Source organism: Mus musculus, chromosome 3 (assembly GCF_000001635.26).
Source record: "Mus musculus strain C57BL/6J chromosome 3, GRCm38.p6 C57BL/6J".
NCBI lineage: Eukaryota > Metazoa > Chordata > Mammalia > Rodentia > Muridae > Mus > Mus musculus.
This window is the reverse complement of record NC_000069.6, coordinates 41,500,923-41,528,474: the sequence shown is the minus strand read 5'-3', so window position 1 is coordinate 41,528,474 and position 27,552 is coordinate 41,500,923. Positions and strand designations below refer to the sequence as shown.

General features: G+C 42.9%; 1 long non-coding RNA gene across 1 annotated transcript; it reads left to right on the top strand.

Moving 5' to 3' along the window:
- On the top strand, positions 1-27,544 carry 2400006E01Rik (RIKEN cDNA 2400006E01 gene). The gene is made up of 6 exons (NR_130791.1): positions 1-76; positions 5,231-5,531; positions 6,020-6,216; positions 6,998-7,058; positions 27,038-27,107; positions 27,190-27,544. It is a non-coding gene; the product is annotated as an RIKEN cDNA 2400006E01 gene (long non-coding RNA).
- The last annotated feature ends 8 nt before the right edge of the window (positions 27,545-27,552 follow it).

The following is a 27,552-nucleotide window of genomic DNA, read 5'->3' as shown; positions in this document are numbered from 1 at the left end:
GAGACAGACAGAGAGAGAGAGAGATCTGAGGAGAAGAGGGAGAACCAAAATGGAGGCTGACGTGGTGTTATCAAAGGTTAGAATAATTGTGTTAAAGCTTTAGCATTATCCGACTCTGAAATTATTGTATTGTCATCTTGTAAATTGTGTTATTATTGATACATAAATCTGATTGGCTAATTAAGCAGTAAGAGTCTTGATTCTACGGGGTAATTAGGTGTTGAAATGGCTAACCAGGGGTGCGCAGGGAGTTGCATGAAAGCTAAAAGAACTCAGGGGACCCCCCCCCCCCCGCCGTCCGAGAGATGGCCTGGTGGAGCCATGTGGCCTAGCAGGGCTGGCGAGTTGGCGGGCAGAGAGACAGAGTGAGTGAGATCACCTGGCGCAGGGGCTCCAGAGAGTTGTGATTGGCAGGAGCGAGGGAGCGGGGCCTGGCCCCGCAGAGAGTTAATTCATTTTTTAATATTTCCCACAACAAAAAAGTAGCTAACGTACCAACCAAAAGCAATGGCGCTAATCTCTATCGCTTTGTGAGCCTCAGGAGCGGTCCTACTAACTCAGAATCCTACCCCTATCACTGAGATGTTCATGTAATGATCTGTGTTGTCTGCACTGGGCACCGAAGCATACTGTGTTCAGACTCCATTTTAAAAAGTTTGTGTGTGTGTGTGTGTGTGTGTGTGTGTGTGTGTGTGTGTGTGTAGATCCCAGCACCGAAGCATACTGTGTTCAGACTCCATTTTAAAAAGTTTGTGTGTGTGTGTGTGTGTGTGTGTGTGTGTGTGTGTGTGTGTGTGTGTGTAGATCCCAGCTGATGCTCTGCAGCTGTAACTGCCCAATACACATGCTGGGAAACAAACCCGGAGCCAACCCTGCAAGAGCAGCAAGTGCTCTTAACCGCTGAGCCATCCGTTGCAGCCCCCAATTTTTTTAAAATTACGTACATATTTAAAAATGTGTACATCATATTTGGTTTGGGGGGAGGAATGTTCATGTGGAGGTCAGAGGGCAACTTTGTAAAGTTAGTTCTCTCGTCACATCTTTGTATGAGCTTTAGGGATCCAACTCAGCTTATTGGATTTTCTTTCTTTTCTTTGTTTTTGTTTTTCCGAGACAGGGTTTCTCTGTGTAGCCCTGGCTGTCCTGGAACTCACTTTGTAGACCAGGCCTTGAACTCAGGCCTTGAACTCAGAAATCCGCCTGCCTCTGACTCCCGAGTGCTGGGATTAAAGGCGTGTGTCATCACGCCCGGCATATGGTACATTTTTTTAATAAGATGCCCAGACTGAGGAAATACCAAGTTGGCACTTTGGACACACCAGGAACTTCATGTAGACCTTTGCCTTTATGCCCAAATGCTTCTTGGGTGTTCTGAGGATAGCCATCAGCTCCTTGTGAAAGAGCATCAGAATGGTTTATGTTCTTGTGAGGAGATGTGCCTCGTGGCTAGTAGTTTTGAAATTCTGCTAAAACGTGCTTCAAATATGTAAATCAAAGTATAATTCTGATCAAAACAGTTTTATTTATCAAAATTCACCACTGAAACTTTTTTTTGAATCAGTACATATTATTTCCTTAGCATCTGCTTTCATTTTCATTTATACAAATGAATTTAAATTGAATTTCTAAAAATTCTTAGACACGGGCCATGGATTTAGATCACTTGGTAAAGTGCTTGCTTAGCACACACAGGACTTGGGTTTGATCCTCAGCACTGCATACTCCAGGCCCTGTGATAAATGATATGTGTAATCTTAAGACTCAGGAGGTAGAGGCAGGAGGATCAGAAGTTCAAGGTCACCTGAATCTACCCAGTGAGTTTGAGACTTGCTTTGGCTATAGGAGTCCCTATCTCAAAGTATAAATAAATAAGTCAATAAGTCAGTAAATAAATAAATCTTAAACACATAGAAACATGTTAGTGCATTTATCAGACCATATCTGAGATGGTCAATAATATTTGTCATCTGTATCTCTTTCTCCACTAGATCTATTGTGCCTCAATGTGATCATCATTTCTTACATGAATCTGTTTGCCCCATTATTCCTTGGTGTCTTCAACATGAAAGATACCCATTAAACATGTGTATTGGTTGTTTAGGTCTACCAGTAACTTGGATATCCACGTTTTTGGTCACGAACTAGAATCCTTTTACTGAGATAGTTAAGGAGAGATATGACAGACAGCACATCTCTAGAAACAAAGCACACCTAGTATGAGACATAGAATATGCCATACAGAATCCAAGCCCAGTTATGCAACACCCTGGGGACCCTGTAACTTCAGGTCTTTGTGTCTCTTTCCTTGAGCAACTGACTTATTCTTTGGGAACCTCAGTTTGCATTTGGTTTTAATTTGCTATGTGGATCTTATGTATTTTATACCAGTTCATTTTCATGTCATAATTCTTGATTCCATAGAGGTCACCTGACAGTTTCTCAGAGCAAATGGTCATGATTTGGATTGAAATAGGAACCACACAGCACAGCTGCAGGTGGCCTGGGCTCTCTTGAGAGGAAACTGGGCAAAAATGTTACAACTGATACATTACTGTAGTCTATCTACTTCACCCTAAAATTTGGGCATTTATGCAAAAGCTGGACACAAGAGACAACTAGGCAGTAATTTTGTCTTTGACTAGGAATTAGCAAGTGTGATAGTAAATACTGTCAGCCTGACAGGTCTAGAATTACCCGGGAGAAAGGCCAGTAGGGGGTTATCTTGATCGCTTTGAGGTGGTCTTTTAGCACTCTAAGCTGTGAAGAGACACCATGACCAAGGCAACTCTTATAAAAGAAAATATTTAATTGAGACTTACAGTTTCAAAGGCTTAGTCCATTTTTATCACAGTGGGGAGCATGGCTGCATGGAGGCAGACATGGTGCTGGAGAGGAAGCTAAGAGTTCCACAGCCAAATCCACAGGCAAGGAAGAGAGAGACACTGGAACTGGCTTGGGCTTTTAAAACCCCTAAGCCTGCCCCTAGTGATAGACTTCCTCAAATAAGGCCACATCCACTTCAACAAGACAACACCTTGTGATCCCTTCCAAGTAATGCCACTCCCTGATGATAGAGCACTCAAATGTATAAGCCTATGGGGACAATTCCTATTCCCACTGAGGATGGCACCATTCCCTAGCTGGGAGCTTGGCCTGTGTAAATGGAGAAAGGAGCTGAGCACCACTGAGAGTTCATTGCTTTCTGGCTTCTGAGTGTGGGTGTGCTGTGAGCGCTGCTTCAAGCTCCCACTGCTTTGACTTCCCCACCATGTGACTTGAGTTGCAAGTAACAATAAACCCTTTCTCCTTTAAGTTACTTCTGTCAGAATGTTTATCACGGTAACAGGAAAATAAATGAAAACAGACAACCTAGTGTAGTCTTTTTTGTTGTTGTTGCTCCTTTTTTGTTTTTTTTTTTCTTTTAAAAATATTCTTTGATATTTTGAGCTGTTGTTGTTTGCTCTATGTGCCTGTCCTCTGACAACTTGAAGGAGTCAGTTCTTTCCTTCCACCATGTGGGTCATGGGGATTGAACTCGGCTTATCAATTGCTTTTACTCACTAAGCCATCTTATGGGCCTTGGTGCTCTCTCCATGGACCTTTGTGTGATCTTTACATGAAGAGTAGATGACAGGGCCTTCAGTGGCTGTAACCTAAACATGTTCACTATTTTGTTTCTTTTCGGAAACTTACCAACTCCTGTATCTGGTCACCTACTTCCTTCTCTTTTTCATCTCAAAAGCAAACACTCACTGACCATCTACCATGTTCTGAACATGGCTGTAAGTACTGCATGATAGTATTATTGGACCAATGTGATTCCTGTCCCAAGAGCTTGTAAGCATCTCCACTAAGAAACAAGAAGTTTTACATCACTGATGGGGTAAGCAAAACACATAGAGATTACCTGTAACTGTGGCCAGCCAAGGAGGGAAAGGCTGCCTTACATAGACATCTTGGGAAGATGCTACCATGGAGTTTGTAGGAAATGGGGTTGGGAACTCAGAGGTTTGCTTTTTTTTTTTTTTGTATCTCTCTTTGGTGGCCTAAGATAAATCATGGGGAATTTCTATTGAAGAGGTTCTTGTATAGGTGCTGAGATATAGCTCAGTTGGTAGAATGTTTACCTGGCATGCTTGAGACTGCGAGTTTGACTTAGCACCTCGGGAACTGAATGTGATGGTACATGTCTGTAATCATATCACTTCAGAGGTAGAGGCAGGAGGATCAAAATTCGAAAGTCAACCTCAGCTACATATGTAGTTGGACACCAGTCTGGGAGATGTGAGGCTCTACCTGGAAAAAAGAAAGGAAAAAGTTATTATAGTCATAACCGTGAGTTAGAGTGTGTTAGCACCACAAGAGTAGAGAAAGTATAAGAGCTAAAATACAATGAAGAGTGGACTGAAGGTCTGGGGGAAAAGAGTAAACGAAGACAAGAATTAGCTTGACCCAAGACTTCACGTTTGAACAGCTGAATGGGGTGTGGGGTCCTGTCTCCTCATCTTTATCATCTTCGAAAACAGAGCCACTGCCCAGACTTAAGAATTCATCTTACACATCAGTAAAAGGATCAAATAGAGAAGAGATAATCAGTCTAAGTACTGGATTTTCTTTGTTTATCTTTTTAAAAAATTATTACATTCATTTATTTATTTAGTGTGTAGATATGTGCGTGCATGTGTGCGTATGCATATGTGTGCATGCATGTGCATGTGTCAGGGACAGACTGAAGGAGTTGGTTCTCTTTTTCTACCATGTTGACCCCAATGATCGCACTTAGGTCAGCAGGCTTGATGGAGAGGTCTTTTCCTATTGCATCATCTGTTACCCAATATTGACCTGCCCCCACCAACCCCCAAGATAGAGTTTTTCTGTGTCACCCTGGCTATCCTAGAACTTGCCCTATAGACCAGCCTAGCCTTGATCTCAGAGATTTTGCGCATATAGCTGATTCCCAGTGCTGGGATTAAAGGCATGAGCCACCACTGCCCAGCTAGAACTTTCTTAACTTTTATTTGAATAATACTTAAAAACATTTTAAAAGAGTTATTTGAACATAAAGCATGTGTTTGACAAATCACAGCCGATTTGCCAATTCTCTTTCTCTCAAAAAGGGGGAATGTGTTTTTTGTTTTTGTTTTTGTTTTTGTTTTTGTTTTGTTGTTGTTTATTGTTCTTGGTTTTGTTTTATCCCTGTCAGTAATGATAGCCTCATGTGCTTCCACAGTGGAGTGACCAGGGCTGACAGGTATTCTGACATCTGCTCCCTGAGAGGTGACGTGGGAAGTCCTGCACTGTGAGTCCATTGAGTAGGACACACCCAGGCCTCTTCTTTTCTCCAGGATATGTGCAAGATGAGAGCCAGCCATCGTCTCCTGATAGTGGAGATTTGATCTGAAGCATTCAAATAGGAAATGAATGCTCAGAGGAAGCTTCAAATTTCTTTCTACTTGAAGAAGCTGAATTGCAGAAGCTATCTCTGTCCTGTTAATCACCGGGTCCACAGTGAAACCAGCCAACTTCAGAGAGTGAGTTAAAAGAGGTGACTAATGGCTCTTTCCTTATCTCAGTCCCTCTGAGCCTGAGCTCCCCAGACACTTGGAGTTGCCCTAGTCACTTCAATAGCTCCTCCAGTGTTCCCTGACCCGTGAGCTCTGTTTAAAGGGGCGTGGCTTGGGCTCTGTTCTGCGGATTTACTAAACCTTCAGTATCCAGCCCAGGGTAGGAGACTTATAAGCAGACTGGCCCTCCACTTATAGGTAGTAGTTTAGGCAGGACCTAGACTCCCTGGAAGACCTTGATTATTTCAGTTTAAAATGACCCTAATTATACAGAGATCTTTTCCGAAGCTAGTTCTACGTCAGACACGATCTCTCTTCACTGAGTCCGACAAGTACTTATCTGAGAACTAAGCTTTTACCGCTCTCGCTATTGTTTTCAACATTCAACTTGGCTGATCAAACGCCTAAGACTTTGTTTTGATTCTACTTTGTACTTATTTTATCTTGTCTTTCAGAGACTCTTGTGCTGCGTGACCCCTGACTGTAACCAAGTGTCCTTCTCTCTGAGACGTTCCCTCGGAGCTTGTTCTCACAGCCCTCACCTCCAGTGACCTCCACGAACTTTTCCACACGAGGGGTTCTCTGCTTCCCTCCATCTGAGCTGCGCAATTCCACCAGGCCTTTTGCTCCTCTTCAGTCAGGTGCTTTGGAGGTAATGAAGTCTTTCGGGGGAAAAATAAACAAAGGAAATGCACCCGGTTGATGTCAATGGACTTGTTTAACTATTTAAGGCCACTGTCTCCAAGTGTAAGTGTGCTGCGGTGTGTTTTGTAAAGTAGCGCTTATAATCCACTGAGCTTTCCAAACAGCCCTCTTGCCTATTAAGCCTGCATTGAGAAGTGGGTTTAATTTGCCAGAGTAGTTTTTTGTGATAATTACAGGACTTGCAGATTAGCTTGAGTGACTTGGCAAGGTTCTGTAGCTAATAAAAAATCACACAGGAAAAAAATTGTAACATTCAATTGCTTCAAGGTTCTTCACGAGAGAAACATTAAACAAACCTGATAGGCCAGTTTCCAGTCTGTGAAGCACATTAATACGTACTTAGGGAAGATACCTTGCAAGTGACTCATGGCCCAGTAGTCCCAGAATTAAAGGCATAGTTCTACTCAGAGACTTGCAACTTAAATCACAGGAACAGATAAATGTCATTAACTAGAAAATATATAGTGCATTTTTTTATTTGATTATTTTGCCAGATAGGCTATATAGCTGTTTGTTTTGTGAAAGATGTATATAAAACACTGCAGTTGTACCCTGAGTTCTGAAGCACGTTGCCATCACTTTAATGAATTTCTGCCGATTTTAATAATTAATTAATTAATTAATTAATTATCAAGGATTTCCTATAGCCCAGACCGGCCTCAAGCTTCTCACTTGTTGTGGCCAGCCTTGAATTCCTCTTGATCATGATCCGAGTGATGTCATTGCAGGTGGGCAGAACCACACCCAACTAGAACATCTCTTACGTATCTACTGAGTGTCAGGACCCGGGTAAGATGGAACCCCACAGATAACCCCCTCTCGACGATTTTTTTGCTCAAAGACCCCATAACTTGAGAATCATTGTCGTAACTTCAGACTGGTTAAAACATCTTTCTAATTGCTTGTGGTTGAGCTCTATGAAGAAACCAGTCCTCTGCTCTAACACTTAGATGCCACAGGAACCAGTGCACATTTGCCACCTTGGGGTTCTCTTCAAACTCAATGAGTTACGTGTTGCCATTGCATTACCTAATCAAAGCACTAATCCAGCTTGCCTAATGCTTCGGCAAACCCCATTGTTCTCAGCACCTGCTTGGGGCAGCTCACAGCTGTCCACATAACTCCAGCTAGGGCAGTGGTTCTCAACCTTCCTAGGGCTGCAACCCTTTAATAGAGTTCCTCATGTTGTGCTGACTTCCAACCCTGTAATTTTGCTTCTTTTATGAACTGCGCTGTAAATATCTGTGTTCTGATGGTCATCGGAAAGCCCTGTGAAAGCATCTTTCAACCCCAAAGCGGTTGTGACCCCCAGGTTGAGAGCCACTGACTTAGGGTGGTTAGATTCCTTCTTCCGGCCTCCATGAACACCTTCATGTCACATACACGGAAAATACACATATGTAAAAATGCATCTTTTTTTTAAAAAAAAAACGACTAAGATGTATTATTAAGAAGGAAATTATTTTCACTATCATAAAAAGAATACTTTTAGATTAATAGACATGCTTAGCAGAAGGACGGGGGAATTCCCATACCTTCTCAGCTTTCCACTAGTCATTGACACACTGACATGAGATGTGGAAATCAGTGAGCCAGTACTGGCACAGTACTGACACCTAAAGTCCATATTTCCTTAACTATTACTGTCTTTTCCTTCTTTTGCAAATGTTCTTTCTCCAGTCCAGGATATCACAAGTTGACTTGAGCTGCCATGGTCTCCTTAACTCTTCTTGGCTATGACCTTCTCTCAGAATCCCCCTGCATTCAAAGATGTTGACAAGTTTTTTCCTTTCTCCATTTTTACATTTATTTATTTATTTGGGAGGTGAGCACAGCACAGTGTGTGCCAGGCAGTCAGAGGACAGCTTTCAGAAATCAGTTCTCTCTCACTATGTAGGTCCAAGGGATTGAACTCAGGGCAGCCGAAGCATCTACCAGTTGAACCACTTTACAAGCCAGACATTGGTACTTTGAGGACGCCGCTCCGGGGGTGGGAAAGCACAGTCTTAGCTGTGGGAAGGCCGGAGCTCGTTCAGGGTCCCCGGGGCTGGTTCAGGCGTCCCAGACCTGCAACAAGGCCATGAGGTTCTCAGACTCTTAGACATCCAGGTGCCGCTGGGAATCTTGGAAGAGCAGAGAATGGAGTTGGGGCTCTGGGGGGAAAGGGGAGATTCGGCTTGTCCCAATGGGGATGATTGTCCTTACCTTGATAGTGGCAGGCTTCGTGGCGATTGTGGCTGGGAGTGCAGAGAAGCCTTCTACAGGAGATTAGGCTGCAGCTCTGTAGGCAAAGGCCTTCATGATCTTGATGAAAGGCTAAGCCCTCCAGGCCTCTAGGTACCTCATTAGCATGGAGACCTAAGAGCCTGAGACTCTTGATTTGAGCCTAAGTGACCATAGAACATATTTCTTTTATGTGAGAAGCATGGCACTTGTTCCAAGTCAGGCAGGGAGCCGGGAATCACCTAAGCCTCAGGTGTGTGCCCACCGAGTCTCTGGGTCTTGGCCTGCTCTACCTTACCAAACTTCTTGGCATGGTTTTATGTCCCACAATCATGTATGTATGTATGTATGTATGTATGTATGTATATATGTATGTATGTATGTATCTATCTATCTATCTATCTATCTATCTACCTATCTATAAGTGAAATTTTACTCTTGTACTGAGAGAATTTCACTCATGAGCTTAGATGATTCTTCTGTCTCAGTCTCCTGAGCATCTGGGACTGTAGGCATATGCTACTGCAGCTGTTTGCCGTGTCATGTACATTAAGTTAGATCCCGTTACTATGACAGCAGGTGCTGCTTTTTGTCTGTCCATGATTCTTTATGTCCACTTCCATCCTATATTACTTCTTTGGTTGTTTTGTTTGATTCTTTTTTTTCTTCAGTGCTGGGATGCAAACCCAGGCTCTCAAGTTAGCACTGAGCTAATGTGATCAATCCCAGCCTCCTGGAAGGGTTAATGACCAACACTAGCTGTGTATGCACATGGGCTATTGAAGGTTACCACAAGGTAGGGCCATGTCTGGGCTACATGGTGGATTCTGTGTGGAAGGAAGGAAGGAAGGAAGGAAGGAAGGAAGGAAGGAAGGAAGGAAGGAAGGAGAGAGGGAGAAAGGGGTGGAGGGAGGGAGGAAGGAAGGAAAGAAGATTTAGAAAGAAAGCATTTGTTAAGACAGGGTGGGGTTAAGCTCAAGCAAATTCGCTGTAGAGCTCTATTTTTACCCATGTTAAGCAGAGAGCTTTTAGTTGGAGGTTCTTAGAGTACAGAAGGGAAACTGAGACCCAGGCAGGTATAATGGTTTTCTAAGTTTCGAAGCCCTGGCCTCCAGGCAATGGTTCAGCTTCAAATGCCCAGTAGGGACATCTTTCCACACTCTGCTCTGTGGCAGCAAGGCCTAATACTGCAGGGGTTGGGGAGGGGTCTGTGCGCCTCAGGATGGGCGGAGCATTGCTATAAATTATCTGTATTCTGTTAGTTCATTAATTTATTCCATCATTCATTTATGCAAGTACATGGATATTTACACGTTGAATCCAAAAACCAATGCAACTTTATGCTTAAATTACTTCCACATTGATCATAAGACTTCCTCATGCACCCATGTTTCCCCGTGGCACCCTCTTCCCACCTCCCCTCCCCATTACAATCAGTTCTCTTGAGTTTGTGTGCTTTTGGTTTTGACTTCCAAGACCCCCTTTTCTTCTTTTTAAAAAATGCAATCTCACACAATCTGGGCTGGACTCAAGTTGTCTATGTAGTTGAGAGTAACCTTGAACTTTTGGTCCTCCTGGCTCTACCTCCTAAATGCCAAGCTTATAGACATGGACCAACATGACTGGTTTTATTCAGTGGGGAGACAGAATTCAGGGGTCACGCCAGGCCCATACTTTCTCAACTGAGCCACACCCCAAACATGGCCCTTTACCAGTTGATCAATCTCTACTACTGAGATTCAGGCAGAGAAGAGTTTTTGTTTGTTTTATTTTATTTTATTTTAGTCTAGTTTGTTAAATCTTGTGATGAAAGCTCCAATCAATTTAGACTCATTCAAAGATATGAGCCATTTCTGCTTTGTACCTCTCACCCTTAGCCCTCACTTGGGTATAGAAAGATGAGGTGATGCTATTTCTCCGCTTCAGGTACGGTATTATCATTAGTCTGTGCCAGCAACTGCTTTTATTTATGTATTCCTTCTTACTCCAGTACTCCATTTGCATGCCTTTCTCCCTGCCTCCAGAATCATTGCATATACCATCACAATACCATTTTGCTTATATATATTCTTAACTGTGTGTGTGTTGTGTAGTGTATGCATATATATACATATATATGTATATATATATATATGTATATGTATGTATACACACACACACACACACACACGCACATATTTGAATGTGTGTGCACCCATGCATTCAAAAGCCAGTGGCTGGCACTGGGTATTTTCCTCTTCAACTCCACTTTGCCATTTTTTCCCCACATAAGTTTTTGAGACAGGATCTGTCAGTGAACCTGCAGCCAGCTCACCAATTTGCTTAGACTGGCTGGCCAGTAAGTTCCAAGGATCCTCTTGTCTCTGCTTTCCAAATGCTGGGCTTGCCCATCTTTCTATGTGGGTGTTGGGGACTGAACTCAGATCCTTATGCCTCGAAAGCATGAAGACCCAAGACACTTTACAGACTGAGCTGTCTCCCCAGCTGCTGAATGTGTTCTTGCAAAATAGATGACGGGTTTGGCTTAGATTTTCTTAACTGAAATGATGACGTATTATAGCACTCAGTCGTTTTACTCAAGTACATATTTAGCACCTGTACATGTGACTGAGTGTGCACTGGTGCCTGGCCTCTGCCCGTGCACTGGTGTTCTGTGTATCACCTATTCACTATCAGATGGTCTCCATCTGTCCACAACGGTGACGATGAATAACCCCGCAGTGAGTAACCCTTCAGTGAACACCCTTGTGTATTGCTGAGTGGCTCTGGGTAAGAGCTTCTTTGAGATGCATATCCAGGAACAGAACTGCTGGATCCCAGAATATCTTTATACTTAATTTAACTAAATAGAGACAGATTGCTTTCCCAGAATACACCAATCTGCCTTCCGCCAGCACACATCACCACCAACACTTGGCATTAACCAGCTAATTTTTTCCAGGCTACTTGGTATATACTGATGCTTATTTTTATTTGAATTTCTTTAGGGTTACTCCTCAAGTTCTTTGATTTGCCTGTTTATAAGTTGCCCATTGTAGTCTATGTCCAGTTTTTTCTTTAAAGTCTCTGTCATTTGCCAATTTGCTAGGGTTCTTTGTATATTCTAGATAGTCATCTCTTAATATAGCCTTCACTCTCTGTTCTTTTCCCCCAATTCTAATTCTTAGATAATCAAATGCCTTGGTGTTTATATTTTGAAATCTTTTAGAATGTTTTTAAAAATTAGTTACTTCTCCCCCCTTTTAGTAAAAGTAGATTCATTTCTATACAATATAATCTAAATACAGTTTCCCTCCCTCTACTCCCCTTAGCTTCTCCCCCCGCCCCCACTTCTCTCCCATCTGGATCTTCCCCCTTTCTGTCTCTCATTAGCAAGGATCCAGCTTCTGGGAGATAACAGCAAAACACAACAAAATAAACTATAATAAGAAAAGACAAAGACCACCATATCAGTGTTGGACTAGCCAAGCTAACAGAAAAATAAAAAATCCCCAAGAACAGGAACAATAATTGACCCAGTCATTCACACATTCAGGAGTCCCATAAAAGTGCTAACCTGAAAACTATAATATATGCACAGAGCACCAGGTGCAGACACGGGTAGGCCATGTGATTCTGCTTCAGTTTCTATGAGTTCATATGACTTTTGCTCAGTTGTTAAACATAGTTAATTAATTATTCTTATATTCTACTGTTATAATGGTGGCATCATGTTCATATAAAATGTATGTACATATTTTTAAGAGATATTGTGATACAGGATGCAATATTACGTCAAAATTAAAAGAAAAAAAAAAGGAAAAATTTAGTGGGTGAGGAAAAAAGGCGTTTGGAATAGAATTTTGTGAACTTAAAAATTCGTGTGATAACTGCATGGAAGTCCACTGGTCACTTTTCCCTACTTTTGAACACATTTGAAACTAATCTTCCTCCCTTCCTCCTTACCTCCCTCCTTCCCCCTCCCTCCTTTCCTTCCTTCCTTCCCTTCCTTCCTTCCTTCCTTCCTTCCTTCCTTCCTTCCTTCCTTCCTTCCTTCCTTCCTTCCTTCTCTGGACAGAGTCTCCTGTATCCCAGGCTAGCCTAGAACTTTCTGTGTATTTGAGGATGACCTTTGAACTTGTGACCCTCCCCCTCCCCCACCTCCTGAGTCCTGGCATTTCAGGCATGAGCCACCATACCTGTTTTGTCAGGTAATGTGATAGGTAAGCACTCTACCAACTGAACTGAACTACATTCCCAGCCCCATATTTGAAAACTTTTAATATTTAAAATCACATTCTTTCTTTATGCCACAAAGATATATATATACATACATATATATATTCTTTTTTTTTCTGTTTTTTGGTTTTTGGTTTTTCGAGACAGGGTTTCTCTGAATAGCCCTGGCTGTCCTGGAACTCACTTTGTAGACCAGGCTGGCCTTGAATTCAGAAATCCTGCTTTTGCCTCCCGAATGCTGGGATTAAAGGCATGTGCCACCACGCCCGGCTCCTATATTTTCTTTTATAAATTTTATAATTGTACTTTTCCCATTCAGATGTGTAGGTTTAGACAGAGGCCTAAATGTATTATTTCCCCAATACCATTTGCTACATTTTCTTTTCTTTACTGTTTTGTGGAGCCACAAACTTAACAAACAGGGACCTCCTGAAATGGGTGTCGTGCTAGGTCTCAGCTGCTATGAAGACTAACGAGCTGTAAGAGAAGGTTATTTCTTAAGATTGCAAGGTAAAAATCCAGGGCAGAAGCAGGCTGAGTCTCGGTCCTCACAAAGGATCATTTTTCTCACTGTGAGAACTTGAGACCAAGGCGGAAGGGCTTTCTCCTGCTTTCCTGTTCAACAGCTGTGATCTGACTCATGAAGGTTCCTCCCCTAATTGCCAAACACCCCAGAAGTCCTTGCACCTCAGTATCACCACCTTCGGGGCTAAATATTAACACAGGAATTCGGACTGCTTTAGGCTGTTTCATTTTTTGATTTGTTCCTGTGTGGACAAACCCAGCCTTTACTCCTAAATATTTTTCCCCCTATTTAAAGGTTTACTTTTATTTTTTTCAACTGTGTGCATATGTGAATGTCTGTGTGTCGCTCTATGCATGAGCGAGTGCCGACGCCTGTGGAGCCAGAAGGAGATGTTGGATGACCTAGAACTGTGGCTGCAGGTGGTTAGGAACGGCCTGATGTGAGTTTTTGGAATCACACTCAAATCCTCTGCAAGAGCAGCAAATGCTCTTAACCAATAAAGCCATCTGTCCGGCCCATATTATTAAGTTTTCACATACTTATTAATATCCCTTTGCTCTTATTTTTAAAAGTCAAATTAGCTATTCATACATCTTCTTCGTATACATGTTAGACATATTTATCAAGTTCTTAATGAAATCCAGCTGCCTATATGATTAGACTTATACTGAACACATAGATACAATTAGAAAGAACGGACAGATGTATAACCACTTTGTGGTTCTTTTCCTAACATACTGACTTAATAAAGGAATAAACCTGTGGTTCCTCTCTCAGAATCTGGCCAACCCGTGTTATTTATCTGACTGTTAACGAGCTAGAATGTAATTGAATTGCAAAAGTGGATAGAACTGGTTTCCAAATACTAAGTGGGTGGCAAGAAAATCAGAAGTTAGAGTCATAAAAAGGCATTTATTAAACTCATAATTATTCACGTTGCTATGTTAGATCCTGTATCAAAGGGGGCGGGGAGTGGCTCAGTGTGTGTATCCCATCATTGAGAAGCTTACACTGAAATAGTGCTGAGCGGATGAGCATGTATAAGATTTACCACTAATTAGGGAATGGAATGTGTTGCTAGCTTACAGAAGTGCAAAGTAAATGCCTATTAGGGTGAGAGCCATGAGGGCTAGAAAGGGGAGCTAGCTAAGGCAGAGGAGGTCTTCAAAGCGCTCATAATTTATTTGTACTTGAAAAAATATCAGCTCAAGAGTATACAAAATCAATTGTCGTTTGTATAAGTAGGGATGCAGGGGACCCCGAGAGTATACTTTTTCCTGTGTGTATGTAACCTATGGCCGGAAGGAAGATCACAGGAAACTCAGCAACATTGCTTTGTTTGCAGGATCAAGAAGTAATTGTTTAGGAACAGAAAGGAGAAAAAGACTAATTATTATGTAGGCTTACATTTTTAAAAACCAGAATCATGTAAATTGCCCAAGTTTTTTTTTTTTTAATGAAGCTTTCAAATTTGATGGGTATATAAAAGGAAAAAAAGAAAGCTGAATATAGTGGTCCACACCTGTAATCCTCTGGAGGCTGAGGTAGGAGGGCCATGACGTTAGGGTGAATTTTGGACCAATCTGGTTACATGGCTAAACTTTAATTCTCTATTCCTCAAGTGCCTCGTCTCCCCCAAATAAAACAGGAAAAAAGGAAAAAATTCATGAAATGAAACAGAAAAAAATTCTGGATACTCATGATATAGAATTAGAAAAATAGGCATGTCTGCACTGTAAGTTAATAGTAGTGGCCTGCTGTGGTACAAACCCCCAAGTCACTCATAATATCAGGGCAAAGCCTCCATCACTGAAGAGGGGCCTCAGACACCCTTACGTCCTGGAGGACTCAAGACCATTTATTTAATCATGAGGTGGGATCTCCGCTGACTCCTTCACAGCCCATGCCACAAAGCATGCCGGGAAAGCATGCACGAGCAGTTTTTTCCTCTGCTCAGAAATGGATACAGGAAGTCTAATGATGGAGGATGGGATTGTGACATGTGACATATAAGAACTGATAATCACTCACCTGTCCCAGCAGATTCATCGCCAGTCATTAAAAGGCTTTGGACAATTTATTGTTCCTAGCAGCGGAGAGCTGTCTTCTCTACAGGCTCAGCAGGGCTTATCGTGACGGGGACTCCAGGGTCTTCTCCTGGGCTCCTGCAGGAAACCTCAACGCTGTGCTAGTAATCCTCTGAGAGACGGGCGATTCCTTACTTGGTTTATGCCTCTGGTAGACATGCTTGCCACCACCCCAGGTGAATCTGCCCATCTTGACAGTTCCCGTGCTCTACGTGCGTCCCAGGACAATCGGGTAGCCGCTCTCCATTTCTGCCCTGAAATTCTACTCAGTTAAGTTTTGCATATTGGATAGCTAAACTCACTCATTTAATTCCAGTACATATGTTCTGATTTCTTGGGATTTTTAGAGGTTGACAGATTCTCTCTTTCTAAAAGCCAGGTATGAGAGCTTATACTTGTACTGGCAGCACTTGGGAGGCTGAAGCAAGAAGACTGTGATGAGTTCAGGTCTCCAGGACAACCCATGCTACAGTGTGAGACCTAGAGAGGGCTGAGGATATATCTCAGACGTAAGCTGCAATGCTTACCTAGCACGCATAATAACCCAGGAGTCAGCTCCCAGGCACCAAGCAGAACCCAACTTAGTGGTGTGTGTCTGCAGTCCCAGCACTTAAGAGGTAGAGACGGGCCAGGGGCTCAGAAACTCAAGGTCATTCTTAGTTACATAACAAACCTGAGACCAGCCTGTACTATTTAAAGCCCTGTGTTATAATAAGCAGGCAGACAGACAATAAATAAAAAAGTAGAAAATTTAATGTTTATATTTTTTTCACACGAATTCATTTTCTCTGAAAACTATGATGTAGCAATTATCTTATATGCTTTACTGCTACTATTTTAAAAATTATAACTGCTGGGTAGCCTTCATTATAACTTTATTGGTATCATGAAGTAAACAAAAATTCAGCCATAAGGATGTATTAGTCATTATATATACTAGTAGAAGCTAGCACTTTAGCGATGAGCTTTAAGAGCTGTTATCAGGGCCTCACCTCTGTCTGGTTTCCCTTTGGTTTCCCCTGTCTACAAGCTGAAAATACTGGGTAGAAATCTTGAAGTGTAATTACAGTTGGACAAAATTATTCTAGGTTGCCAGTATCTTTAATCTCATCTTTTTCCTCCTGCACTAATGGAAAATCAAACTCTACTTAAAACCTGACTGTTGGGTGTGGTGACAAACACCTGTATTTCTAACACTGGGAAACTGAGACAGGAGGCTCTTGGGTTTGAGGGCAGACTATGTTACACAGAGAGGGAGAGACACTGACTACTAATAGACAGACTGTTAGGATGGCCTTCGCTGACATTTGAGGCCCAGTATTTTCAGTTGTTAATTGCTAAGTTCTGGCAGGTTTTTGGCATTGTTATTTCTATGGCCCATTACCAGTTTTCCATAGGTAAATGCTTGTCTTTCCACACCTGCCAAAAAGATGAGTCTCTTGGATTGTCATATTAAAAAGCAAGCTGCTTTTCTTTTGAAAAGTAAAAGTTATTTTGTAAAGCCTCAAATGCAATAGCAATTGATTTAATGAACAACCCTATAGCTGTCAAATACCAGAGGAATATAGCTGGTGAGATGGCTTGGTATTTATGGCCAATGGCGATGACCTAACTTTGAGCCCCAGAGCTCATGCACAGGATGGAATGTGAGGACCAGTCCAAGATGTCCTCTGACCTCTACAGATACACGCATACACACACAAATAAATAAAACAAACGTTTTATTTTCAAAAAGCAAGCAAAAAACTCCAATAAAACCCTGAAGATACATCAAGTCAGATCCCTGAACAATCAGTTTTGGCTGCGTGGTCACCAAAAACAAACAAACAAACAAACAAACAAAAAACAAGCAAAACAAAATCAAACGAACAAACAAAAAACCCCCGCCTCTCCAATCTTTTCTTTTCTCACTTAGAAAAGTGGAGATAAAATGGAACTTGCCCCCATTTTTTGACAAAACATGGGAGAAATTAGAATAGTTTTGATACAGTAACTTTTACTATACAAATAAATAGCTATTTCTACACAATTAAATAGTGTGGAAGTCGACTTGCAATATTTGAGATATTAATTACCGTCTTCCCCTTTCCCTCTTTTCCTCCCTCCTCCCCACCCCACCCCCTTTCTTCTGCTCCTGCTTTAGAAGCGTTCTGGCTCTGCAGTCCTCAGAGCCTGCCTTGGATATCAGTTCCCCAGGGAAAAAGTGAGCTCCAACTGTCCCTAAGCAAGGTTTCAGCGGGTAACATGGGTCACTTCCTGTCTCGTTCTACTTCTTGCTCTGATTTCCGTCTTCTCCTCTTTAACCAGATCCTCCTTAGACAATAACAGAATCTAGTTGGGAAGGAAGGGGCAAGTGGTCCCGCAAAGCCCTGACAGCTTTTTCCTAGCAGGATGCTGAAAGATCCTAGTAACAGCTCCTTGAAGCTAAAGAGAGATATGAACCTCACCCAGTAAAACAGTTAACCGGTGTGTGTGTGTGTGTGTGTGTGTGTGTGTGTGTGTGTTGGGGTTGGGTTTGGGGGGGTGGTGACACAGTGCGATCTCACTCTGAAAGCTTCTTGCTCTCCTCTCAATAAGGTTGCGTACTCCAGAGGTCAGAACCAAGAAGAAGCCACCTAGCCTCAGAGGCTCAGAGGACATGAAAAGACTGAGATCCAGAGGGAAATGGGAGAGAGGCTGTTTTTCTTAAGAACGAGATTTGACAAAAAGGTAGGAGGAAGAGGCATGGAGATGAGAAAGGAGCGAGCTCCGTATCCAGGGAGAAGCGTGGGAGTTAATGTTACGCTTAGAGGGTGGTAGTTAGCAGGGTTATGCTTTGAAAAAAAAGAGAGAGAAATAAAGAGCAGGGATCTGGGGAGGCAGCTGGGGCTCAGCAAAGTGCTCACAAGCCGGGGGACCTAAGTTCGATCCCCAGAGCCCATATAATGAAAAGCAGGATGTGGTGGCATCGCACTTGTTAGCCAAGCAACTGGGGAGGCAGACAGGCAGTCCCTGGGGGTTGCTGGACAGCCAGCCAGCCCTAGCCTAAGTGGTGAGTTCCAGACCAGGGAGAGGCCTTGTCTCAAAAAACAGGGTGGGTACTCCTGAGGACACTGGAGGTTGTCTTATGTTTTCCACATCCGTGAGCGTGCACTCTCGCATACACACACACACACACACGCACACACACACTCACAAAGGGAAAGGAAAAATATCAGAAAACAAATGAGACAACTAAAAACTTAAAATTCACAAAGCTGAGAGGTGGGGGGAAAGGAAGCTTTTCTTTCTCTGTGATTCCTCCCCCTTCTGAAACAGTGACAAGCCAGGGCCATCTTGCTGGCATTTCTTCTCTGCCCTGTTCCCACCTTTTCTGACACATATTTCCATTCAACTAGGCTACAAGTCACCCTTATAGGCCTTGCCAAATAGTATTTCGCAAGTTTGTGAAAGACTGGTTTCTCCTGGACTGGAGTCCCCAGGCTGCCCTGTAGGCTATAGAGCATTCCTCTGTCCCCACACAGCCATGGCAACAGTGGGCAAGTTACAACTCAACTCCCAGGTTGGAGTTAAGGACTCAGGTTACTTCCTCCTGTGGCCCAGTTGGCCCCGCTTTCTTCTGTGGCAGCAAACTAAACTGCTAACCTAGCCAGCTGTCAAAGCTGCCCAGTCAAAAGATGTCCCAACTCCCAATATAACTCCAGCTCCTTAGGAGGCACACCTCAAGCATGACAGACTCCCCAGCCTCTCAGGGGCGAGTCAAGGTCATCCTTGGCCACCAAAGGCTCTTAGTGGAGGCTACATTTCAGTAGTCTGCACAAACTTGCTGAGTTCAGAAAGCTTTCACATACAGATGACAGTTCGTCTCTTTCCCTCATTGCTCTCACTAGACTCCTGCTATGTTCTGTTTCTCCCGAGCCTTCTGTGTTCTCTCTCCTTTTGATTTGGAGCTGATATTTCCTTTCTCATGGTGGCTTTTATGTATTAAAACGATTATGGAATTTAAAAAACATGTACAAGTGTCATAAAAGTGTAAATTTCCCAATGAGTCTGAGTTGAGTTTTTTTCCTTTTCTATATCTCTGTTTATAATGCTTGGTTTTTTGAAGAAATCTTAGACAGTGTGTTGCTTTACTGGTACGTGGTTCAGTGTTATGTTGAAAGGATAAGGCCTCCTCTTAAAAGACATAATTACCATAACCTCTTACCTAAAAAATTAGTCTCCTGCTTTCCTCTGTGCTGGAGATGAAATTCAGGGCCTTACATATGCTGGGTATGTGCCTGCCACTGACCTAGAGCCCCAGTGCAGAATGAAATTGCTTTAAGACTGTTCTTTTACTTGTTTCATTTTATTATGCGTTTTTTGTGAATATTATGTATGTGTGAGTGCATGTGCCATGGTGTGTATGTGAGTATGTGTGCCATGTTGTGTGTGGGTGTGTGTCATGGTGTGTGTGTGGGTGCATGTGCCAGAGTGTGTGTTTGAATGTGTGTGTGTGTGTGTGTGTGTGTGTATGTGTGCCATATTGTGTATGTGGTACATGTGCTATGGTGTGTGTGTGATGCATATGCCATGGTGTGTGTGTGTGGGTGTGTGCAGTGGTGTGTGTGTGGAGGGGAGAGGACCACTTTATGGAATCAGCTCTTCTCTTCCACTTTCACACGGATCCCAGGGATCAAACTCAGGTTGTCACGCATGTATCACTGGGCAGCAACTGCTGATATCCACAGAATCATCTCACTGGCCCACTATTTAATTTCTCCATACCTTCAGACATGTGTCTATGCTGCTTCAGCTGTCTGTTTTTGCTTCTTTACAGTTTGCCTCTCTCTAAGTTAGAGTCATACACAGCAATTAATTGACAGTTCTGTCAGCCTCCCTGCCTTACCTTCTCATTGCTATAACACTGTGTCTCCTTGTGTGTGTATGCAAAGGCATGCGTGCATGAGTGCTGGTCCACATGGAAGCCAGGGGCCAGTGTCAGGTGTTTTACTATTTTCCTCACTTTACTGGAGACGGCTACATTTCTCACTAACCAGTAGATCAATGACCCCTCTAGATTTGTTGGCCAGTGAGCCTCAGGGACAGTCTGCCTCTGACTTCTCAGGTGGATTACACATGCTGCCACAACTCAGACAGACAGACAACTAAGCCACCCCCTAGCCTCTTTTGCTTTATCTCCCAATACTTTTAAATTTTAAGAACTTTTCCCACTGAATTTCACATGGACTAGATTTTGTTGATTCAACCCTTATAGTGGTTTAAAGTATTATTTTAGGTTTATTTTATTTTATGTGTATGAGTGCTTTACCTGAATGCATGTTTGTACATCATGTACATATCTACAGAGGTCAGAAGAGTGCCTTGGATCCTTTGGAATTGGAGTTATTAATGGTTGTGAGATACCATGTGGATGCTGAGAACTGAACCTGGGTCCTCTGCAAGAGCAACAAGCATTCTTAATGCCTGGGCCGCCTCTATAGTCTCATTTTTTAAAAAGAAAGCATTCTATAAGAGATAAAGTACTCAACCCTAAGCCACCTTTATCAACCATACCTTTATCAACCACTCTCCCCAACAAGGCTCAGGGTAGGGGTACAGAAAAAAAACCAGAGGAGGGATACATGCTATGAAATGCTATCTTCTGGACACAGCCTGTGGCTGTACTCATGAGCTATAGCATCTCTAGTTACCTGCTTGTGATGGTTTTTATATGCTTAGCCAAATGAGTGGCCCTGTTGGAGTAGGTGTGGCCTTGTTGGAGTAGGTGTGTCACTGTGGGTGTGATCTTTAAGACCTTCATCCTAATTGCCTGGAAGTCAGTATTCTGCTAGCAGCCTTCAGATGAAGATGTAGAATTCTCAGCTCTGCCTGATCGTGTCTGCCATGTTCACACCTTGAAGATAATGGACTGAACCTCTGAACCTGTAAGCCAGCCCCAATTAAATGTTGTGCTTTATAAGACTTGCTTTGGTCATGGTGTCTGTTCACAGCAGTAAAACCCTAACTAAGGACACTGCTCAAAACCTATATGAAATCTAGTCAACTACAATTGTGGTGTAGATGGGGAAGATGCTCTTCAGGCCCCAACCCTAACTGAGGAGCGATGTGGTAGCTGGTGGAGCAAGTAGAGTCATTCATTTTGAGGTTGTGACCCACGGTATATTTGCCATGGTCTAGAGAATGACCCTTTACCCATGTACATATGGGCAGTATTGATTGCACTAAGAAGAGGAGATGAAATAAAGTTGGGAGGTGATGTGTTGGGAAGTAAATGGGTGAGTTACAGGGGGGAAATGGGAGGCAGTTATGATTATATTTTATTGTATATATGCACAAAATTTTCAAGAATAAAGAGAAAATATTTTTAAAAAGAAAAGATATTATACTGTTCTAGTATCTTGTGAAATAGTATTTAGATCTTAGGCCCTCATTAAACTCTTGTTGCCAAGGTGACTTCCAGGGTGAAGTTGCACACATTGTAAGGGGGCACATGCCATTCACCCACTGATTTCTCCTGTGATACCATCAGATGTCGGCAGTCCCAACTTACAGTCAGTAGTTAATTAAGTTATAAGTATCGGTTTTCTGAAAATTATTACTTCATCATTAGCTAGAGTACTTTTATGCATCCTGACATGTGGATCCTGTGGAAGGCCAGGGTAAATTCTTAATTCTTTCTATTAACTGTACTTTAAATTAGCCAGCTTCCCTCATGTGGTTTGAAATGATGCATAAATCATGTGTGTCTGCTTTTGTGGTGGTAAAACTCTCATTACAAACTAAGGAATTCAAGTATGAATGATGTTTGCTAAACATGTGCTATGGAGCAATGAATGAAAAAATGATTGCATTGGTCCTCCACATGGACAGAAGTGCCAATCCCAGGACACTTGGCAGCCATGGGGATGCAACACACTTGTCAAGCACTTCGCCATTGAGCTGTATCCTCAGCCCTCTCTTTCTATTTTGAAACAGAGTCTAAGTTGCCAGGCTGGCCTTGAATTCATTCTATAGCAAGGCAGATCTTGACGTTATAATCCTTCCTCAGCCACACTAGGAATGTCACCAGCCCAGCGGATGCAAATCATCTTCTGTCACTCTTATTGTTCCATCTGTCACATCCATAAACCAACATTTTAACCCTGACGGCCAGGTGGGTTCTATTACGTGTTTTAGAAACTGCCGCCCATCTGGGCTCTCACAGTGTCTGAGCACCCTGACATGGTCCCCACAGCCCCTTTTGCCAGCACTGGGCCCACCTTACATAATCTGAGATTTAGCTCCCAGATAATCGGATTTTTATTTTTACCCAATATCTTTCAACTAACTCATTGATGATCCATTTACTTTAGATGTCAGAGAAGCTCTTTGTTCTGGAAATAGAAGAGACTCAAGCAAAATTTGGTCAGCATGCTTCACTTGCCCTGAAGCCATGTTTAATTTGTAGGTGAATAAATTTGATGTTAGCAGGTTCAGTTCCTGTCTCAATGACTACAACTTGTTTGTAATCTCATCTGAGAAAGAGACACTTACAGATAGCTTTCAAGTAGTCGTCTTATCGTGGCGCTTACAAGATGATGGGCAGTTTAAGCGAATAGTTATTAGTGGTAAAATCTCAAGAGCTACGTCCAGACTCTTCATAAAAGCTCAAGTCTCCAGCACGAGTAATATGAGCTTTGCTTATCAAGAGTCTTGCCCACCAGCTTTCAAGCATGGTCAATTTTTTTTTGTAAAGTTATTTACAGAGATTATCCCATAATTTTGCAAAACCTCTACGGAACAGAAATTCCTATTGTAAACCACAACACAGTAGGACTGTTTAGGTGACCTGCAAATAGCACAACCACAAATGTTGCATCAAGTGAAGCTTGGGTTTGCTCTGTTCGTTGTAAAGTGACCATTCGTCACTATTGTTATAAAGGTCGGACACCTGAAAATGATCTTGGTTACTGAAATAGTATAAAACAGAACCTTAAATGTTGGTGGTTTTATCCTTTCAAACTAAAATTATCAGCCAATGGGATGACACACACAGCTCATATGGTGTACTCTCAGCCAATGGAATGAGACATACAGGTGATGCAGCGAACTCTCAGCCAATGGGATGACATCGCTGAGACACAGCAAACCATGGTCCTGTGACTCTTAACCAATGGGATGACACTGACATGGTCCTGTGAACTCTGACTTTAGTGCACTGAAATTTCTTAAAGGAGGAAAAATTTAATCTAACAGCAGAGGTAACAGGAAAAAAGAACAAAAGGCACAAGCAGAAAACGGAGAGGAAGTCCATTGACATAATATGATATATTCACAAAGTGTATGAAGTACAACTTAGACTAGAGAGGGGACTAGAGATTGACTGTCTTGCTCTGTTTTATTGAAATACTGTAAGAGTATAGCAGCAGAAGGGAACTGGCAAGCAGTGCAAAAGGCAGAAACAAATACTCAAGACAGTCTGCTGATCTCGCTGGTGGTGATGTTTCCTTTGGTCAAGTTACCAACTCTAGGGCTGGGGGAGGAGGATAGGGGGATGAGGAGGATGAGAAATCCCCAGTCCAATTTAATGGCATCTTGGTAAACCTCAATTTGACAACTTAAACGCACACTTACATGCAAGCACAAACACACTCTGCTGCCCTGGGTTTTTAGTGAGGAGAGGGTTGCTTATAGCTTCAGAGAAAGCCCATATCACAAAGACTTCATTATTTTACAAAATATGCACCGAAGGACATTTACTAGTGCACTGAGGGCTATTATCATAAATAATTAAAACCCAACCATTCTTCTATGAATAATTGTATAAAGTACATTGGGTTCGGAGCACTGAGCTCTCCCAACCTCCTGCTTTGTGCCCTGGGAATGCAAGCACCCACCCAGCCCATTAAAATCATGCTCCTGCTTCTTGCATGGAGCCTTTATGAAGAGCTTTGGATGAGGTACAAGCACTTAGGGTGCTGCCGTCCTTTCTTCTAGTTGCTCTCTTTCTCCTCTAGTAATTATTTATAAGAAAATGAAAATGTTTATAGATATCTTTTAGTGAATGACTCATGGTTACATTTTACACAAATACTTTGATACATAGTCCAAAAGCCTGAGTGTTAAGCAACCTGGCACTTCTCAAGCATCCCTGCCTATTGTGGAAGCCATTGTTGAGAGATTTCCTTCTAGAGTCTTCCAAAGAACGTAAAACAAAGAGGCATCTCAATGTGACTATGATGATTTTTTTTTGTTAATGTCTTTCAACATAGTACCTACTTGCTGGTATCAAACTCAGAGCTTTGGACATGATACACAAACCCTGTACCACTGAGATAAATCCCTAGTCCTGGGTACCACACTCTCAGTACTTTATTGTCTTGCTTCCCTGTGAGTTCTGGGTGACACCAAAGCTGCCTTGAGTATGGGGAGCTTCTTGAGAATTCCAGAGGCAGGATACACCCTAGGTGTTCCATTGACTTCCAGGCTTGAGACTCTATAGTAGGTGGATGGATTTTAGGGCTCCCAGCATCCTTAAGGTCTCTAGAATGCATTCTCAGAACTGAACTTAGTTCAAAGGCAGTTTAGGGAAAATCTAACCAAAATTGTAATTCTGGGAATCTTTAACCAGAGCCAGGCCACTCTCCCTTGTCTGTTCCATCTAAAGCGCCCTGTTCAGTGGGAATCTGCTGAAGAACCCAGGTTGTGACTGGCACAGATTGGCAACTGAGATCTGATGAGCAACTTTGAGCAACCACCAGATCCAGGGGAGGCATGCTGCTCCAAGATCCCAGCAAAAGTCACGTCAGAGCCGGGCGTGGTGGTGCACGCCTTTAATACCAGCACTCTGGAGGCAGAGGCAGGCGGATTTCTGAGTTCAAGGCCAGCCTGGTCTACAAAGTGAGTTCCAGGACAACCAGGGCTATACAGAGAAACCCTGTCTCGAAAAACCAAAAAGAAAAAAAAAAACCAACCAACCAACCAACCAACCAAACAAACAAGTCATGTCAGAAAGACATCCTCCCCGTAGGTTAGAGAAATAAACCAATATTGGGGAAGATGATTGTTAGCATTAACCGGTGCTGTCTGAACTGCTGACAAAGACAGCTTAGTGAGAGAAGGGTTCGTTTTGGCTTATTTGATGGCTAGTTTCAATGCCAGCTTGCCGCAAATTAAAATTACCTGAGTAGAGAGAGCCTTTCCCAAAGAAGGGTCCTGATTATCTTGATTGATGTGGGAAGTCCCACCATGATTGTGGAAGGCACCTTCTGGCATCCCAGATAAAAAGAAATGTGGCACATATGTAGCAGATGTGCAGCTTGGTCTTCATGTGGGTCTCCAATAAGTGGAGTGAGAGCTATCCCAAAAGCTGTTGCCTGTACGTGGGATGTGTTCTTCTAGCTGGGCTGCCTTGGCTGGCCTCAGTGGGAGAGGATGTGCCTAGCCTCACAGAGACTTGATGTTCCAGGGTGGGGCGATACCCCTCAGAGGTCCCTACCCGCTCAGAGAATGGGGGGGGGGGATTGCTAGAGGGAATGACGAGGAGGTAGGCAGTGATTAGATGTAAAATGAATAAATAAAAAATTACATAATTTAATAATAATAATAATAATAATAATAATAATAATAATAATAAAGAAGTGTAGCAGAAGAAAGAACATCTCTCGCTTAGCCTTTTTTCTTGCTCATGAGTTGATTTGCCACCTTCCTGCTGCTGCTGTTTCCTTCCCTGATGCCAGAACCAGGTCTTCCAGTAGTGCTAAGGGAGGCAGGAAGACGGAGTGGGATCCTCTGGAACTGTAGTCACAGACAGTTGTGAGCTGCTATGTGAGTGCAGGGAATGAACCTGGGTCCTCTGGGGGAACAGCCACTCTCCAGGAAACTTCCAGGCTTCAGGTATCTACTAAGAACACTGAGACAACTGCTGTGTGATCCTACTGGTTGTTGTTGACACCATTAAAGTGAGAGACAACTGTTGTGGGACAACCATGACTGCTGAGGCACACAGGCTCGAAGATCAAGTAAACTACCAGACCCTTAGCTCTCAGGCAGGATTTTGCTATTGTTACCATTTTACATCCAATTTAATAAATTCTCTCTCTCTCTCTCTCTCTCTCTCTCTCTCTCTCTCACACACACGTATGTATATGTGTGTTTGTATGTATGTATGTATGTATTATGAATGTATGCATGTATACCCCAGGGTTCTGTTTCTTTTGAGATCCTTGACTCCTATGCAGCACACGGTCTGAGTACAGTCCACAGCAGATGGGAAGGGAAGGTACGCCTAGAAGGGCCCTGTGGTGAGGTGTCAGGGTGCTGAGGCAGCTGGTCACACCGCATCCAGCCTGTGGTGAGGTGTCAGGGTGCTGAGGCAGCTGGTCACACCGCATCCAGCCTGTGGTGAGGTGTCAGGGTGCTGAGGCAGCTGGTCACACCGCATCCCCAGTCAGGAAGCAGAAGGATGAATGTGGATGCTCACTTCCCTTTCTCCTGTTTGTTCAGTCCAGAACCTTAGATCAGCTTTGACACTCACACCGTGGTGGCTCTTGGCACACTAATTAACCCAACTAGAAATGCCTGCAGACACTCCTAAGAATGTGTATTCCTGATGATTCTAAATCCTACCAAGATAACAATCAAGATTAATCACCACAGCCCGAAATTGCTTTAAAATTTTCTTTTCAACTTAATTTTATGTGTATGGGTAAAATTTTTTACTTGCCTGTTGTCTGTGTGCTGTGTTTGTGTAGTGCTAAGGGAGGCAGGAAGACGGAGCCGGATCCTCTGGAACTGGAGTCACAGACAGTTGTGAGCTGCTATGTGAGTGCAGGGAAGGAACCTGGGTCCTCTGGGGGAACAGCCAGTGCTCTTGACTGCTGAACTCTTTCTCCGGCCCCTGTAGCTGCTTCTCAGATTGCATAAAGATCATTGTCACCAAGCAGAGCTGAATAGAGAGCAACACAAGGCGCAAGCTTTAAGCTGTTCCAGGCTTTGAACCGTGTCTACTCTCCACCTCTCATCAGTGTTGCCGTTATCCTGAGCATGGGTCTTGCCCTTCTACCTCAAGAGCATCGCCTGCCACCAGCTCGAAGACACGGGACAATCTGGAGCTTCAAACCCATGTGACAGTCTACTCTGGTCTGGACCTCTGTCCATTCTCTCTGCTCTAACACAGAGTTCTAGAAAATATGCAATTCTGTAGAGACATGGTTACCAGAAAATGGAGCAGCCTGGCTCATTTAAAAGGTAACAATTGACATAATTG